The following is a 16,499-nucleotide window of genomic DNA, read 5'->3' on the forward strand; positions in this document are numbered from 1 at the left end:
GAGTATAATTTGCAGGCATGATTTTGGAGTCAGAAAGACCAGGTTTAAATATCAACTTTTCTACTTCATACTGGTTCATCTTGAACAGGTGATTTAAGCCCAATAAGGACTATAATATCTACTTCACCGAGTTGGAGTGAGCAGGAAACAAAGTAATAAATGAGAAGCTTTTAATACAGTGTCTGGTAGCTATGGTCACTTTAATGATTTCTCCTTTTTTGACCTTGAGAATATTTTAGCTCCTAGAAATTAATTTCCAGTCATTCCTCATAAGCTGCCAGGCTACTTCCGAGCGAGGAGCAGTGTTAGGCAGGTTTATGAAAAGACGGGTGGGTCTGTGCACTAGGCATGTCAACCCTAGTGCTTGCCCAGGAGGAAGGTGCCCCCTCCTCCCGCACACCCTTCCTCGGGCACTTCTTTCCACATGACCTTATCGGGGTGGGCACCTCACCTCAGGACAACCAGTCTATAGACTGGGCAGTGACCCACCATACGGCGCAGCTCAACAAGATGAGCTAATCAGATTCTCCCTGTTAGGAATTTGAAATAGGGAACAGGGAACAAATCAGGCATAAATCAGCAGAAGCAGAGACCAGAGAAACGCAGAGTAAAAGCACCGATGGGGAATCTGGGCCATAAGGGCCACTTTAAGCTGGAGAGACGAGGAAATAGAATAAACGAGAGTAAGCAAAGCTCTGAGGTCGAGAGAAGACATCGGGCCTGGAGGGAAATGCTAGGCGAGATGGCAGGGATATGAGAAGGAGCAGATGTGCAGCGGGAGAGGAAGTGCGTTAATACAGGGCAACCCAAGGGATACCCCAAAACCCTGGTCTTCAAACAGCTCCCGTTCCTTCCTTCCTGTGAGGTCACTTCCTCCTGCTGACACGTGTGAGTCCTGACCAGGATTCCCCATCACTGAGGAACCTGAATGAGTCCAAGGAGCCCACCCACTGAGATGTGAATACCCTTCATAGATCAGCGATGCTCAAAGAATTCTGAACCAGGGCCCCTCACTAGATGGCCTTGAGCATGGCACCTAGCCCAGGCCTCGTCTGATCGTCTCTCACAACTTACAGAAGAATCTTTTCTTTTTTTTTAATCTCCCCAGAACAACAGGTAAATATATAACACTCTTGATGAGAGAAGCCATGAAAGAAAAGATTTGTTTAGACAGTGAGAGAGTCAAGTCGACCCTAGTTTCTCCAGAATGGTGTCTTTTCAAAGTCTAGGTATGGCCCTGAAGATTCTTGGTAATTTATTTTCCATCTGCAAAATGGGAGTCATGATAGCATGAACAATGTCAAACCATAATACGCTGCATCTGTAAGGTCATGAAACACACAGGCAGATAGATAATGAGGCTGGATAGGCAATGCATTCTTCTTTATTATAAAACAAAAGATTTTCCTTTGCCAACCCACATAACTTAACCGTCAGCAATAATGAGAAAGGAAACAAACGAAAAAAAGCACTGTACATGACAGCTAAAATCAGAATTTGATAAAATATTCTACTTCTAAAGGGATACTGTCAAGTGAAAAAAAAATAAATTTGAGTAGGAAAAAAATCTGGTTTGTTTATTAGTTTTGCTCCTAATGCCACCAAATGGACCTCAATCTGAAATGGCTTTTGAAATCAAATTTGCTGTTCTCCAATTCTGCAACTTACTCTTTATGCTAATTTGTCTGCACCTGCAGGGACAAAGAAACTGGCAGCATTGAACATGAGCTCCAGGAAGAAAAAGCAACACAAAGATTCAGGAAATGAAACCAGGACGAAATCATATTAGGTGTGTAAAGGTTCGACTTTTTATAAAACAAGGAAAGAGTGGATCGAATGTCTGAGAGACAATTCCAACTGTAAAAATGACAGACGCTTGATGAAAGAGCTGCTACCTTTCCCGGGTCCTACAGGACCGGCAGCCTGGGGCATTCTGTAAGGCAAGTGTTGGGGCCAAGCGCGGTTATCTCCCAGCCTTCAGACACCCCTTTAATCATGGAGGGGGGTAGACTATAAAAATGTCTCACGGAGTTTCATCCTTTAGGAATTTAGCCTTTAACAGTTGGGGTTAATTCTCCCTTCCAATTTAAAAATCTCTTCATTTAGGGCTCTATTTTCAAAGAAGCACCATAATTTTAAGGAAAAAACTCAGTCACAATTGTCCCATTTTTTTCGCCATTATTTTGGCCTTCAAACATTTATCTTCTCCTGCCTCCCTGCTGTCATGTCCTCAGGAGTGCTCCAAGGTGACTGGAGACAAATCGAGTATCCCACCCATCATAAAACCTAAGGATACAAATACTGTAAAGGAACTTAGAGACACTATTCTCATTTTACAGATACCTGGTCCTTCAACAGCATAAACTCCACACCCACCATTTAAAACATAACAAAAGCTCAGAGAGTTAAGTATTTTGCCCAAGGTCACAAGGAGCATTAGCTCCTAAGAAATCCAGAGAAAGAATCTCAGACGGGGGCTTCTTCTATTATATGGCCTCTCAAAATCCAGAAGGAAATGAAAATATAATTTTTATGTTCTAAGATGCTTCTACTTTGGATATTTTCTCTCTTGCTCTGGCTCGTATGTTTCATTTTAGACTCTCTGCACTATAGAAAGCAATGTCAAAATTCAAGTTCTGTCAACAGCTGGTAATTGTTGAGGTCCAATGAATGTTGTGAATGTTATGTGTTTAATGCTCAAGCAAAAATGTCAATTTCCATCTTGGAGTTATTAGACTTAGGGGAAAGAAACCAATTTGATATGTACAATGTTCCACAGCCACATGCACTCCTACTCATCTCTTCGTTCCTCCATGTTTGCCCTGTGATCAAGCATAAAATATAGGCCTCCCAGATCTCCACAAACACTTTACATGAAATTAAATGAAAATGGAACCTGTTCTTTACCACTTGATTTTCACTAGACCGGCTATCTTATTTCCTTTAGACCAACACTAGTTTCTTACAGAAATCAGTCACTTTTATGGTTGGTAATTGCATGAAATGCATTTCTGCAGCAAATGACACAAACGCATTTATGAAGTAACTCTTTTGTCATTAACTGATTAATTGATGAAGTAAGTCTGTGCGTCCCATATCTGTGACTCCAAAGAGATGGCACATCAGGGGTTAATTGATTTTCTTGAGATCACACCATGCGGATTACTGATAGGGTTCACAGCTCCTGCCTCTTCAGTCCAATTTGTTATTGGAGTCACAGAGGAATGTCTTTTAGTGAAACTTCTTGAGATTTTATGTCCCTAATTCTGGTCTGCTTCCCTAGGGAGGAAGTGTAGTGAAGGGGAAAGAGAATGGACTTTAGAATCGGACAGACGTGGTTAGACTCCCAACTCTGACATTTCTAGTCGTCTGAGCCTAGGCAAGTTACATAACTTCACAGCCTCTGCGTCTTTGTTTGTAAAATGTAGATGGTAATAAACACTGCAGAGGGTGCGTGAGGATTAAATGAGACCACGTGTAAAGTGTACAGCAGGCCCTCAATACATGTGTGTGTCCTTCCTGTCTATTTATTTTCTTGGACAATTAAAATACAACGGAGCCACGAGAGAGGTGACAAACTCTAGAAATCAACAAGCCATCCTCACTTATTTCCAAGGAGCTGTGAGTTCTAACATTTCAACTTGAAAATAAGACAAATTTTGTGGAGAAAATTTGCACTGATGCTACTACCACTTTAAATGTCAGGATCTTTTCATTGGGTAGCACAGAGCAGGGAAAATCATGAAGTGGAAAAAGGGAAATCAAGGATCTCTTGCTTGACTCGGGAGCTAGTGAGCAGTGTGAACTTGCATTCATTCATTCGTTCACTCATTCATTTCTTTAAAAAGTATTTTACTGAGTCCTACCTTCATGACAAATATTAAAGTTTGGACCTTCAGGTATAGAACATTCCACAGATATGTAAATGGACACAGCAGAAGCACATTGGCTGGAAAATTCTCCTCTATGGTCACATGCAAGTTATGGTAAGTTGAAGCCACGGGAATGAATGAATTCACCTACAAGTGTGCAAGTATGTAAAGGTGAGGGGCCCAGGAGGATCCCAGGGACAACACTATTCTTTACGGGAAGGGCTTCCCTGGGCCTCAGTTTCCGCTTCCGCTAAGTGAGAGTGGTGGGCGTAGGTGACTTTCACCTCTACAATGTCTCTTTTCATGCTCTTTCACTTGGCTCCAGCTTCCACTCACAGATCGCTCTCTTTCCTTTCCTCTGCCTTTATTATTTTTGGAAAAGGCTGTTTGAAGCTTAAGCTCCTCTGAAGTGGCCCCTTGATCTTTCTGTCACAAGGACACTCATATACCAAGTAGAGCAGGGAGACTTGATAAAAGAAGAAAAGGCAAGCGAGAATCAGGGCTGGTCTCAGTGCCAGGACATGGCCCTTCCCAGGCCGCCTTCAAAGAAGCCACAATAGCTTGGATTTCCCTCCCACTCCTCAGTTGTCCGCGGAGGTGTTCTTGATACAAACCGGAAGAATAACACGGGCACCTTTCATTAAATACTCCTGGCCTCCCTTCAAAACTCTCCCTCCTTATACTGGAGGGAGCTAAGGTATTGATTGGTACCTCATTACTTGCTAGTAGATTTAAAACTTATTAGCACCATAAAATTTTCATTGGCCTTATCCCCACTTATAACTTTACCCACTCTCCTTCTTGGTAATACACAATATTTCCTATTTTTCTATATCCCGCCTGCATAAGCCGCATGTTCTCTGTGGAAAATACACCCAAATTCCTATTAAACCCTAGAAAAAGAGAAGGAAATTCAATTTATTTTTTTGTATACTTCCCATTTCTCATTAGCCTTGACTTCTTAAGCCCTCAGAAGCCCTCAGATTATGGGCCAGTGCTTATTTTCCTGGCTATATTACTAGATTTTATTATATTTGTACTCAGAGGCAAGATAGTTTCATTTTAGATATGAAGAAATAGGTTTAGTGACCCGGTGACAACTGGCCAGGGGTCAGTATATTTTCCTTATGTGAGTCCAGGGCCCTGTGTTTGGGTTGTCTGGGCAGAGTATTGCTTTTCATATACAAATTCAGCACTGGTGAGTGATCGCCCTCTTTCTGGCACTACCCAGTACCAGGAGATGACAACTCTCAGGATTTTCTACAATTCCTGTAGGAAATCTGTAAGTCGAAAATCATTTCTTTTTTCTATGCTAAATCAGGTCATGCACCATTGAGGAAAAAAATGCTTCATCTCATCTTTTAAAATGAAAACATCGCTTTTAGGTATTAGAAATTAAGAATTCCAAGTGTACAGTCAGAAATGAAAACACAGCAACGAAGCTTTCCCTGGATCAAACTGTGACTGGGCATTAGATGTCTAACCCCTGGAATAAAATGCTTTCCTTTTGCAAAGGCCTACTGCATATCAGGAAAGTCACGGAAGAGTCTTTTTTCCCTTGTTTTCTGTGGGATTCTTCCTCAAAACCTTAATCATCAACAGTCTCCTAAGTGGTCTTCTCTCAGCGATAACCACCTGAGGTCAGGACATCAAGATTATACATTAAATATAGAACCATGAGGGAGTCTTACCACCACTGCAGGAAGTGCTTTCACATCGGGGGTATCCAGACCAAGGAGGGCCTGGAGTTCTATCTCTAGAGCTGATACGCCCCATTTTCATGCAGATCCTTTCCCCAGCATGCTTATCCTACCTTGTTAAGATGTTTCTCTTCTTAATTCAGAATAAATTCTCCCTTACTGTCATTTAAACTTGTTCCTTTGAGTGTTGTCCTCAGTGGAGATGGAAAGGATCTCCTGTGGAGCCTCCTTACAATTCTGCACATAAGTGACCACTGCCCTCTGAGGTGTCACATGTCACTGACTGCAAAGCACAGTCCTGGTCTGGTTCCTCATCCCGAGAGGAAGTGAAGTCCTCGCAGGCACGCTTCTAAAACTCCAGCGGGGAGTGAATGGTTGGCGGTGTCACAACTTCCACTCAGAAGGAAAGACAGGCAAATGGCTGCACTGACTATGGCCAAGAGAACCATCCAGTTAACGCTTTCCCACAACCCCAGGTCCTACATGCCTCCCACTAAAGATGGGCTGCTCTGTGAGCTCCCAGGGTTTATGACAAAGAGCATGTCCCTGCCAAAACAAAAATCTCTAGAGTGGGTACGTTCTCAGCCCAAGTCCTGGTTTTGTAACTCAAATCTATCATCCCAACCCTGATCTATCAATAGGAAAGGTGAACTCTGTTAACTTCCTTGCCTTTCACGTCAAGATTTGTCATATCTTCACTTTTCCTTTCCAATGTGTCCATCTTAGCGGGAAAGCTATTCTGTGTCTTCCCACAGTCCAACCCCTCTACCTGGGCCCTTAATCCTCTCCCTCACTTGTTCCCTCTAAAGATGTTCCTCTATTATCTCGTGTCTCTTACCTTCAACCTGTCTTTCCAGTATTTCTTTCTTCTTGGTCTAAAGTTATGTTAAAAGTGATTCTGACCTCTATCTCCTCCAATAAAAAAAAAAAAAAAAAAAAAAAAACACTTTTGACCTTGATTTTGACTTTTCTTACTGCCTTTTTCCCTTTTATTTATTGCCAAGTCTCCAAAAATTGAGCCTACGAATTCATTCTTCTCTACTGATGCTCCCATTTACTTTTTAACCTGCTAACATCCTACTTCTTCCCCAAGTGATATAGGGTGTGAAGAGCACTGGTGTAAGATACCTTGAACTTCTAATTTAGCCAAGAGCCTTTTGAAAACATGGCTTGGGCACAGTTAAGCGCATGTTGAATGGATGAAGGAATGAACACAGGCACAAGGTGGAATAGCAGAGGGTAAACACAAGGAATGACCCTTATTGAATGACTGGGACTAATCCAGTCCAGGCACTGTGTTAGCTATTACGAATACTTATCTCATTTGATAACAGATGACTTTGGTTCTTAATTCAGTTCTGTTCCTCACCATCTAAATGATATCGAACAAGTCAATTACCTTTTCCTGGACCCCAGTTTCTTATCTATAAAACAAAGTGATTGGACTAAAGGATTTCTCATTCTCCTTGACACCTAGAAGATATGAAGGAAAAGTACTGGGTTATATACATTGGAGGAAGACCTAAGAGATGAAATAGTCTAGGGTTTCTAAGGCATCTTCTTTTTTTAACCTGACAGAGAGCCTTCTATCATATTTTTCTTCCTGTTTACCAAACTTTATTGGGTAATAATTTATTTTTTCTCTTTTTATTGAAAGACCTATATGGCTGGGGCCATGTGATTCAGTGACAAGATCATAGTTTTTGAAGCCAGGCAGTATGAATTGGAATCCTATTTTGCCACTTACAAGGCATATGACCCCGGACAGGCTACTTAACTGATCTCAGCCTCAGATTCCTCACCTGTAAAATGCCGCTTAGGCAGCAAAGTACACCTGCAGAATCCCTGCCTCCCAGGATTGTCGTGAGATGTGGTTGAGATAAAGAGCCGGACTCACACAAGGGTTGGCACAGAAGAGGCATGGAATAAAGGTGAGTTTCCCTAGTTTTCTCCTTCTCTCTTTCTTCACTAGCAAGGGCAGAGTTTCTATCAGGTTCTTAAATAACACCACAAATACCTCATAGACATCCTTCACTCTCTCAGGTGGGCTGGTGTCTGTCATGGGAAACGACTGACCTACTGGAACCTCCTCACGATGAAGAAACAGCGTGGTCACCTGCCCACGTTGGTGGCGTGAGTGGCGACGTCAAAATGATCAACCAGGTGGTCTTACTCTTCATGTGTCTCTTATTCAAGCCCTTCACCATGCTCCCGGGGGGAACCTACATGGCCGATTCTGTGTTCCTCACAAATGGAATATTTTTTCAAACTCAATAATTATGATCTGACACAAAGACTTCTCTGTATTACTGAGGCTGTCAGCTGTCTGGTGTTTTATAATAGCAGAGAACCCCTGCCCTTCCCCCACACACCCTCCCCTCGTGTTTTTCATTCCTCTGCCTTGTCTCTCTGGTGGGACTTTCTCTGTAGTATTGTGAATCCATTCATCCATCTCTTTTATCCATCTTTAGCTTTCTTCTCAAGTCAACTAGTTTTAGAAATAAACACAACTTTTCAAGAAGGGGAAAACAGCTATAACCCTAAAACTAAACGAACCAACCCTAAAACTAAACCAACCAACCAACTAACCAACAGCATCAACAAACTTTAAATAAATACATAATATATACATAGTGGAAAAAGAATTATTCCAAAAATGTTCCTCTTAGAATTTAATGTGCAGATACTGGAATCCATTTAGATACTCAGCACTGCAAGAAGGGGTGAACAAAAGGATGGTATGGACATAAGATGAAATACTATTTGACATTAAAGCCACTAACCATCACATGCTTCACAGAACATATAATGGCACAGCAAATCACTTAAAATATAAGGTCAAATAATTTAAAAATTTTTTTTTCTAGTGAAATACGAGCTCAGTTTTCCAAAAAGAAATTTGATATGAATAGAAAATTGGCAAAATATGCAACTAATGTTTACAGTTCATCTCTGGAGAGTGGGGTTATTTGGGTGAATTTTAAATTTCTTCTTTATATTTTTGTGTTTCTTCTAATTTTTCTATGATCAATAAATAGTTTTTAATGGAAATTTCTTTTTTTTTTTAATTTTGACATCATACACCATTAGGTATCTGTTATGGTAACTAATAGGCATACTCAGGATGTTTTGTATGTATGTACACAGACATAGATTATCGCAGCTCGAAAGAACTGGAAAATAGCATCTATTCTGAAACATTCTTTTTTTTTTTTTTTACAGCAAAGCTCTTTCTTCAAAAAAAAAAATCTTAAAGAGATAAAGAGATGCTTACTATGTCAACAAAGGTAAGAGAAGAGTCTGGTTCTCAACTCAGCAGGGCTAATGTCCCCAGGGTCCCTGTTTTCCCACCGTCCTGCCTTCCTGGGAGCAGCTGCAGCATGTCAGTAAAATCCCTCGAACTCTGGGAGGCATCCTTTGTAAAGATCTTGATTTGTTGCAACCCTTCCATGACACCGAGGAAGAACCAGACACCAAGAGGGGCAGTGCCTTACAGGAAGTCATCAGGTTACCTGACCAGGCCAAAACAGAAAGCCCCATTTGTCACAAGTCTATGCTGGGTGCCTGAGAGACTCGCCTGAAAGAGGGAAGCATCTTTCAGTGATCTTCTTAGGATCCCAGACTAGTAACAGGACCTGTGATGCTGACTACAAAGAGTTAGCCATCCTCAGCGGTGCGCTCAGCAAGCCATACGCAGAATTCTGCCTGTTCAGCAAGAGCCCAAACATTATTTATTATTTGGAGGTGACCGTGGCCTTTTTCACAACCTTCATACTTGGTGTACCTCCTCCCATCCCCACCTCCACCCTCAGGCTGCCTAGATTTACAGAAATACTAGTAAATCCTTTCCCCTGGTTGCAATGAATCAATGGCCCTGTAGCCTGCTAGCGCTCAGCCGCGTTTCACACAGAGCCAACTTCTGGATGGAAGCATAAAACCCCAAATCTTGCTGAAGCCATTCAGAAAGCCCACGGTGCTTGTGGGAGCTGGGGAGTGTTAATCCCCACTTGCCAGGCCAGCTCCAACTCTGGTAATTACATTTTGCCTCAAAAAAGTGTCCCTGCCGCTGCTGTTAGATGCAGTCTTCATTTTCACCTCACCGAGCGGTGTCTGGAGTTAAGATGTCTCTGAGGGTGCTGGCTGACCCCAGGCGGCTTCATTCTGGGCCTGGCTGCATTTCAGCACCAGCTGAGCTGGGCCCTGGGCCCTGGGGTTTGCAGAGCTGTTTGCAAAGAGCTTTGGATTAAAGAAGTTGTAGACCTGTAAGGTATTATTATCACCTCATCCTTTTCCATCTTCCACTCCGGTAATAGTGATGAGCCACCAATGTCATGTGCCTCTGAATTTCAGTTTAGTACAGGCCTAAAGGCTTGGATTTGGAAAATATATCTGAACCCCTCCGATGCGACAGAATTGGACTGGAAATCTACTTAAGCACCTAAAGAGAATGCAAGGTTTCCTACTGCTGCCCACGGAGATGCCGGCCGACCTGCCACTTCTGCCCCTGCAAGAAGCCAAGATAAAGTTTCATTGCCAGAGCTGAATAACATTCACTCCTCTGTGTCCAGCCAAGCTTTCTGGGTGCTCCCCATTTCACGGGGGCCAGGGGAGCTTGTGGGCAGAGGCAGCTCCCTTGAGCTTGGGACTCCTGCCAATAAACCAAAGACAAAGAGAGGCTGAAACAGCTGTGACATTCAACATGCGCTGGTTAGACTTTCCTGAATGGGGTCACTGTCACCACCAGTAAAATCAAGAAGGCAGGCAAGACTTCACAAGGAAAAGTACATGTGTGCTGGGGATTTATACGCAAACCAAACGATGCCACTTTAATTTTCCCGAAAAATCCTACATTCTGTTGATAGGATACTATTTTAAAAATTATTTTAAACATTTCTATTTTAAAAGGTACCATGCTCATTCGAAGAAGTCAAACAGCGCAGCAGTTTTTGAAGCCAAACTTCTGCCTCGCAATCCCACTCCTGGAAGTAACTAATATGAAAGTTTGAAATGTATCTTTGCACACCTTTCTCCAAGCTCATATAAATATGTACAAACACGTGGAGTTTCTCTTCCCTCTCCTCGTCCTCCCTCCCTTCCTTCCTTCCTTCCTTCCTTCCTTCCTTCCTTCCTTCCTTCCTTCCTTCCTTCCTTCCTTCCTTCCTTCCTTCCTTCACAAAATGGGGTATTAAAAACATCCAAATGCTTCCATCATAATTTAGAAAACAGCAACACTCATTTGATATGAACTATTTCACCTGGCCCAGAGGCAGCCCCCCGCCCCCGAATTCCTGCACGCGTGTCTCCTCTCTCTCCCTCTACCTTTAAGGGAAGGACAAAGGGCAGATACGTGGGCAGTGAGCAAGCAGGAGAAGATGGTGATTTTTCTCAGTTTATGGAACTAGCCACAGCCAGTCCTCCGCAGAAGCAGAGGAGGTGACCCAGGAGCCCAAGCCCTGAGGTCATCAACGTGGAGGCATGGTGCTCCCCGATCTCTGTGATTTGTCTGGTGCCAAGAATCTTCCTGATCAGACAACGGGGTGGTCCCTGCAGGGCCATGAGAGTTTCTGGATTGTTTCTGAATGGGACCAGATTAAACCCTTCTAATAACAAATGCTCCTATGGAGGGAAGTGAAAGCCATTTGTTATCATTTCGCGCTAATGTATTAATCTTTTATGTACAGTTATGAGGGAAGGACAAGGAGAAGGAGAGGGGGGCAGGGAGAGGGAGGGGGAGAGAGATGCCCCATAGGGATACCACACCCCGAAAATGTTTGAGACAAGTAAGATCAACAAGCACCAGTGCTGCTCAATTCTGAACCCAGTTCACAAAACACTAGAAACTGTAGCTTATAGCCCCAGTGTACACCCGCTGACATACTCATACCACCCTCTCTGATATACACTCACTACTCACACAGTGACACATGCACGAAAGGCTGCTCTATCCTTATTCTCACTCACCCTGTGGCCTCCCCTGGGCCCTGCCCCAGCCTGAGAACCTATTCTCCACCCACCTGACACACTCTCCCTGCACTGTCAGCCCGCTAGGCCCCCTGAGGCTCTTCCACAACCCTACAAACCTCATCAAAAGTGATCCTTGGAAAAGAGCTTGAAATCAGACACTAAAATTGAAATCGGAAGTCACTGAATATGGTCAACTTTCCTCGGTGACCAATCAGTCCGTAGTTGACTGAAGCTCTTCCGTTGTTTAATAAAATAGGGAACCCTTTCACCTCTGACACCCAAAGCACTAGTTACCCATATATTAGGTTGGCCGTGCTCACATGAGCATAGAGATACACACTTGTAAAACACACACACACACACACACACACACACACACTCACTGCCACTGTCATCAATACAAGGCCCCAGCAAGTTAGAAAGTTATGACATACACCGTTACTCTGATAATCTCCACAATCCATTTTTACCATAACAGCCAATCATTCCCACAGGATAAGATCCTGGACGGAGGGAATTCACAATCCCAACAATCAGTAACCAACACAACAGCCCTCTGTTCATCTACTACGCATATGTATCGCATTGACTAGGCTTATTGTTTCCCTCTCTTCCACAATTTAAAAGATCACAACAGTAATTGAGTACATACGATGTGCTAGACATTGACATGGCTTGACAAACATTCTATCATTTAATCCTCAAAATAACTCCAGAGTATTGGTATTCTTATTATCCTTCTTCGACTGTGAGCTTCCGAACAGTCCAGGTCCCTGAGATGGTCTTATGTTTCCATGGTAAGGTATCTAATAGATAAACCAGGGGGTGGCTTGACAGGTAATTAGCATCATGATGAATTCTTAAAACCAGGAGAGGTAACAAAGGTCATCTAGAACCTATCTCCATCTGATCATAAATTCCGTTAAATGGTCGTTCAGTTTGTGCCAGTAAAGCTCAACCAACACTCCACTTTTGGATAAAGACCACCCATCCCTGGGGAGCTCAGCGGAAATGCCCTCTACACTGAGTCAAAACATCTTCTCTGAAGCATCAGCCCATCAATCCCGTGTTGTACTCAGTTGACTTTCCCCACGTCTACATGAAAGACCCTCAAATATTTGAAGTCAGCTCCCACGGCTTCTTGATCTGTTTCTGATCAACCATAACTAGTTCATTCAATTGGTCCTTATCTTTTCAACATAATTTGGGACACTTTACCATCTTGTTCACGTCTTTGTGTTTGAGATTGGGCAGAGAGGGGAGCTACACTCAAATGTTTAGAAGGAGCCAGTGGGTAACATGCACGTGAGTCTGGCTCTGCGTAAGTTGATGAGGGAGCATCGGGCTAGTGGGGAAAGAAGAGCCTGTCCAACCAAAATGCCTTCAAATGAGAAACAGACTTTGCGAAAAGTCCACTATCATGTGTATTTGGACGAGATGCAACCACTGAACCAGATGCTTCCTGAAACACAGCACCCAGACCGGACCTCAAAAGTCTGGGTGACATTTGACCAGCTCTCAAAAAAAATGACATTAATGCCTCATTCGAGTAACTACACTTCTTTTAATGCTGCAAACGTTACAGGAACCTTTTAGGATGTGACATTCTGTTGACTCACGTCAGGCTCCTGTGAACTAAAGCCTGGAACTATTTTTAGAAGCTGTTATTAGTTGTTTTTCTCGAATGCAGTTTTAGGATTCTATGTTTATTCCTCCTAAATTTCACCTTGTCAGACTCAGCCTATCTTTCCAATCTGTCAAGATTTTTCTGAGTGCTGATGTTCATCTTTGCCACCCAACGCAAATATTCCCTTTGCTAGCTTCCTGTAACCTCTGATTATGATAAGCATGTCTTTTTATTGAGATATAAGTCACATACCATACAATTTACCCTTTCAAATTGTACACTTAGTGATTTTTAATATATTCATAAGATTGTGCGATCATCACTACCATCTAATTCTAAAACAGTTTAATCATGCCACAAAGAAATTCTATTCCCATTAGCAGCCAGCCCCCGACCCCTCCCTCCATCCTCCGGTGACCACTAATTTACTTTCTGTCTCTATGGATTTGCCTATTATGGATATCCCATATAAATGGACTCATACAATAGTTGGCCTTTCATGCCTGGCTTCCTTCACTTAGCATAATATTTTTAAGATTCATCCATGTTGTTAGCAAATATCCATATTTCATTCATTTTTATGGCTAAATATTAGTATATTGTATGGAGATAGCACAGTTTGTTTCTTCTTTCATCAGTTGATGGGCACTTGGATTGTTTCCATTTTTTGAATATTATGAATAATGCTCCTATGAACATTAATGTGTGTCTGTGTGGACAGATGTTTTCAATTCTCTTGAGTACATACCTAAAAGTGGAAAGGCTGGGTCATATGGTAATTCTATGTTTAACTTTTTGAAGAAATGCCAAATTGTTTGCCAGACCAGCTGTAGCATTTTACATTCCCACCAGCAATGTGTGAGGGTTCCACTTTCTTCACACTCTTGTCAAGATTTTTGTTATTTGTCCTTTTATTACAGCCGTCCTAGTGGCTAGGATGTGGCATTTCATTGTGTTTTTTTTTTATTTGTAGCTCCCTAATGACTAATGACGTTGAGCATATTTTCATGTGCTTATTGACAATTTGTATACCTTCTTTGCAGAAAGGTCTATTTAAATCGTTGCCTAATTTTAGTTGGGTTATTTTTCTTTTTACTGTTGAGTTATAAGAATTCTTCATATATTCTGGATACAAACCAGTTATCAGATACATGATTTGCAAATATTCACTCCTATCCCGTGGATTGTATTTTCACTTTCTTGATGGTGTTCTTTGAAACACAAAAGTTTCAAATTTTGATGAAGTTCAATTTATCTAATTTTCCCTTTGTTGCTTGTGCTTTTGGTGTCATATTTCGGACCCGTTGTCTGATCAAAGATCACAAAGACTTATACCTATGTTTTCTTCTAAGGGTTCCATAGTTTTAGCTCTTACATTTACATATTAGGTCCATTTTGAATTAATTTTTGTAAATGGTATGTGGTGAGGGAGTCTTCATTCTTTTGGATGGAATATGCAGTTTTACAGTTGTCCCAGCACCATTTTTCCCCATTAAATTGCTTTGGCTTGGCATCCTTGTCAAAATGAATTGTCTATAAATATAAGGGTTTATCTCTAGATTCTCAGTTCTATTCCATTTCTACATGTCTATCCTTATGCCAGTATCACATTGTCTTTATTACTGTAGCTTTGTAGGATAAACATGTTTTTGAAAGTCACAGATGTCAGCTCTGGAAATGCTGAACAAGACAGAACTGAGGAAAGAGCTCTGTAACATGACACTAGAATATAAGCTCCCCGAAGGCAGAAGCTTTGTCTCCTTTGGTCACTGACATAACCCCAGTAGCTAGAAAAGAGCCTTACAGATGGTAGAGCTCTGAATAAATATCTGTTGGCATTGTATAAATGATTGAATAAAAACATGATTAGAATCCACTATGAAATGTCAATCATATATGAATCAACTTAGATGGACTAGCATTCTGCCTTCTCCTTCTATTGTGTCTGGAAAGCTAGCGTGAAAGACCATGCCAAAGCTCCTGCTGACGTCTAAAGGACATTTATCTTAACCCTGTATATGTATACTGTATTTGATATCCATCACCTTAGAGTTACCCCAAGAACGATCACTTCAACCAAACCTGGCACAGGCAGGACTTCCATGATCGAACAATGAAATTCTCTATCTATCTATCCCCCTAAAACCATTACCATCAACTTAGAAAACCTGCAAAATCTTAGAGCAACCACAATCCTGTCTTTGACTGTTCAAAAGAAAAAGAAACTCCGTCTGGTGAGCTAATACTCTGAGATGTCACGTTTGCCTTTCTTGGAAGAGCTAGCCCAGGAAGCAACAATAAAAAACCATAAAAATAAGCCCCTGCACACAGGCTCAAGACTGGCACGGCAGGACTCTGTACTCTGAACAGGACCTGGCTGGGTGAAAAATGACACAGTGGGCAGATTTCATCTAACAATGAAAGAAGAATCAACGGAGAGAACGAGAGATTTCAATGATTTCCCAAAGATTAATGACTAACAGAGTTTCATGTTTTAAAGTTCAGGGTTTTTTCTTAATTGTAGGTGACAGCTGACTTTTCAGCTGTGTGTTTAGACATGAGACAGTTAGGTCTCAGAATTTAATTGAAGGTTTATATTTTGGGATTTACATTTTGGGTGCAGATCTACATACAAATACTGATACTGACATTGGCTCCCAAGAGAGTCTGCCTTGTAGAAATAACCTCGCTGGAACTTTCAGGCAACTCCTATAATTCAGTCACTCCCCCCTCATGTACCAATGCTGCCTCCACATTAATAACCATCACCAATTTCATTTGAGATTGCTCCACAAATTATCTCATTTTGTGTTTTCAGTTGAGAGAGATCTTGTCCTCTGCTGTACAGGTGAGAACAGCAAGGCTAAGAGAAGTTAAGAAAATTTCCAATTCATCATCAGAAGAGCTGAGACTCAAACCCAGGACTGTGTGACACCAAACCGTGTACTCTTAGCCCCTGGACATCCTGCCTCTCAAAAGGGGAGAATGCACCGAAAATGTGCACAGGGTGGTTTGAAATGAAGCGAGGCTGCCTTTGCACGTAGTTCTCTGCTGAGTACAATCCAACTGCTCCTCCTGCTCCAGTTCCCTGCCCTGGGCTTGGCCAGTTCAAATGCACACAATCTCAAGCCTATTACCTTTCCTTTCTATCCTTCTCACATTCGCAATATGTACTTTCATTCTCAATGAGAGTGTGCGTGTGTGTGTGTGTGTGTGTGTGTGTGTAAAAATCACTTAACATGAAATCTCCCCTCAACAAATTTTCAAGTGTACAGTATAGTATTATTAACTACATACATATCGGTGCACAGCAGAGCTATGCAATGTTTTCCTCTC

General features: G+C 42.0%; 1 protein-coding gene across 2 annotated transcripts in view; it reads right to left on the reverse strand.

Annotated features, from left to right (window-relative positions):
• ASTN1 (astrotactin 1) overlaps window positions 1-16,499 on the reverse strand; it is a 291,505-nt gene that overhangs the window by 209,405 nt on the left and 65,601 nt on the right. Inside the window, exon 1 of one of the 2 annotated variants that reach the window (XM_033093101.1) lies at window positions 5,686-5,808. The exons of the other annotated variant lie outside the window; for it this stretch is intronic. The gene's annotated coding sequence lies outside the window, so the exon portion shown is untranslated. Of the gene's footprint in view, window positions 1-5,685; window positions 5,809-16,499 lie in introns of those variants that run through there. 2 annotated transcript variants of the gene reach the window in all.

This window comes from Rhinolophus ferrumequinum, chromosome 22, assembly GCF_004115265.2.
Source record: "Rhinolophus ferrumequinum isolate MPI-CBG mRhiFer1 chromosome 22, mRhiFer1_v1.p, whole genome shotgun sequence".
Lineage (NCBI taxonomy): Eukaryota > Metazoa > Chordata > Mammalia > Chiroptera > Rhinolophidae > Rhinolophus > Rhinolophus ferrumequinum.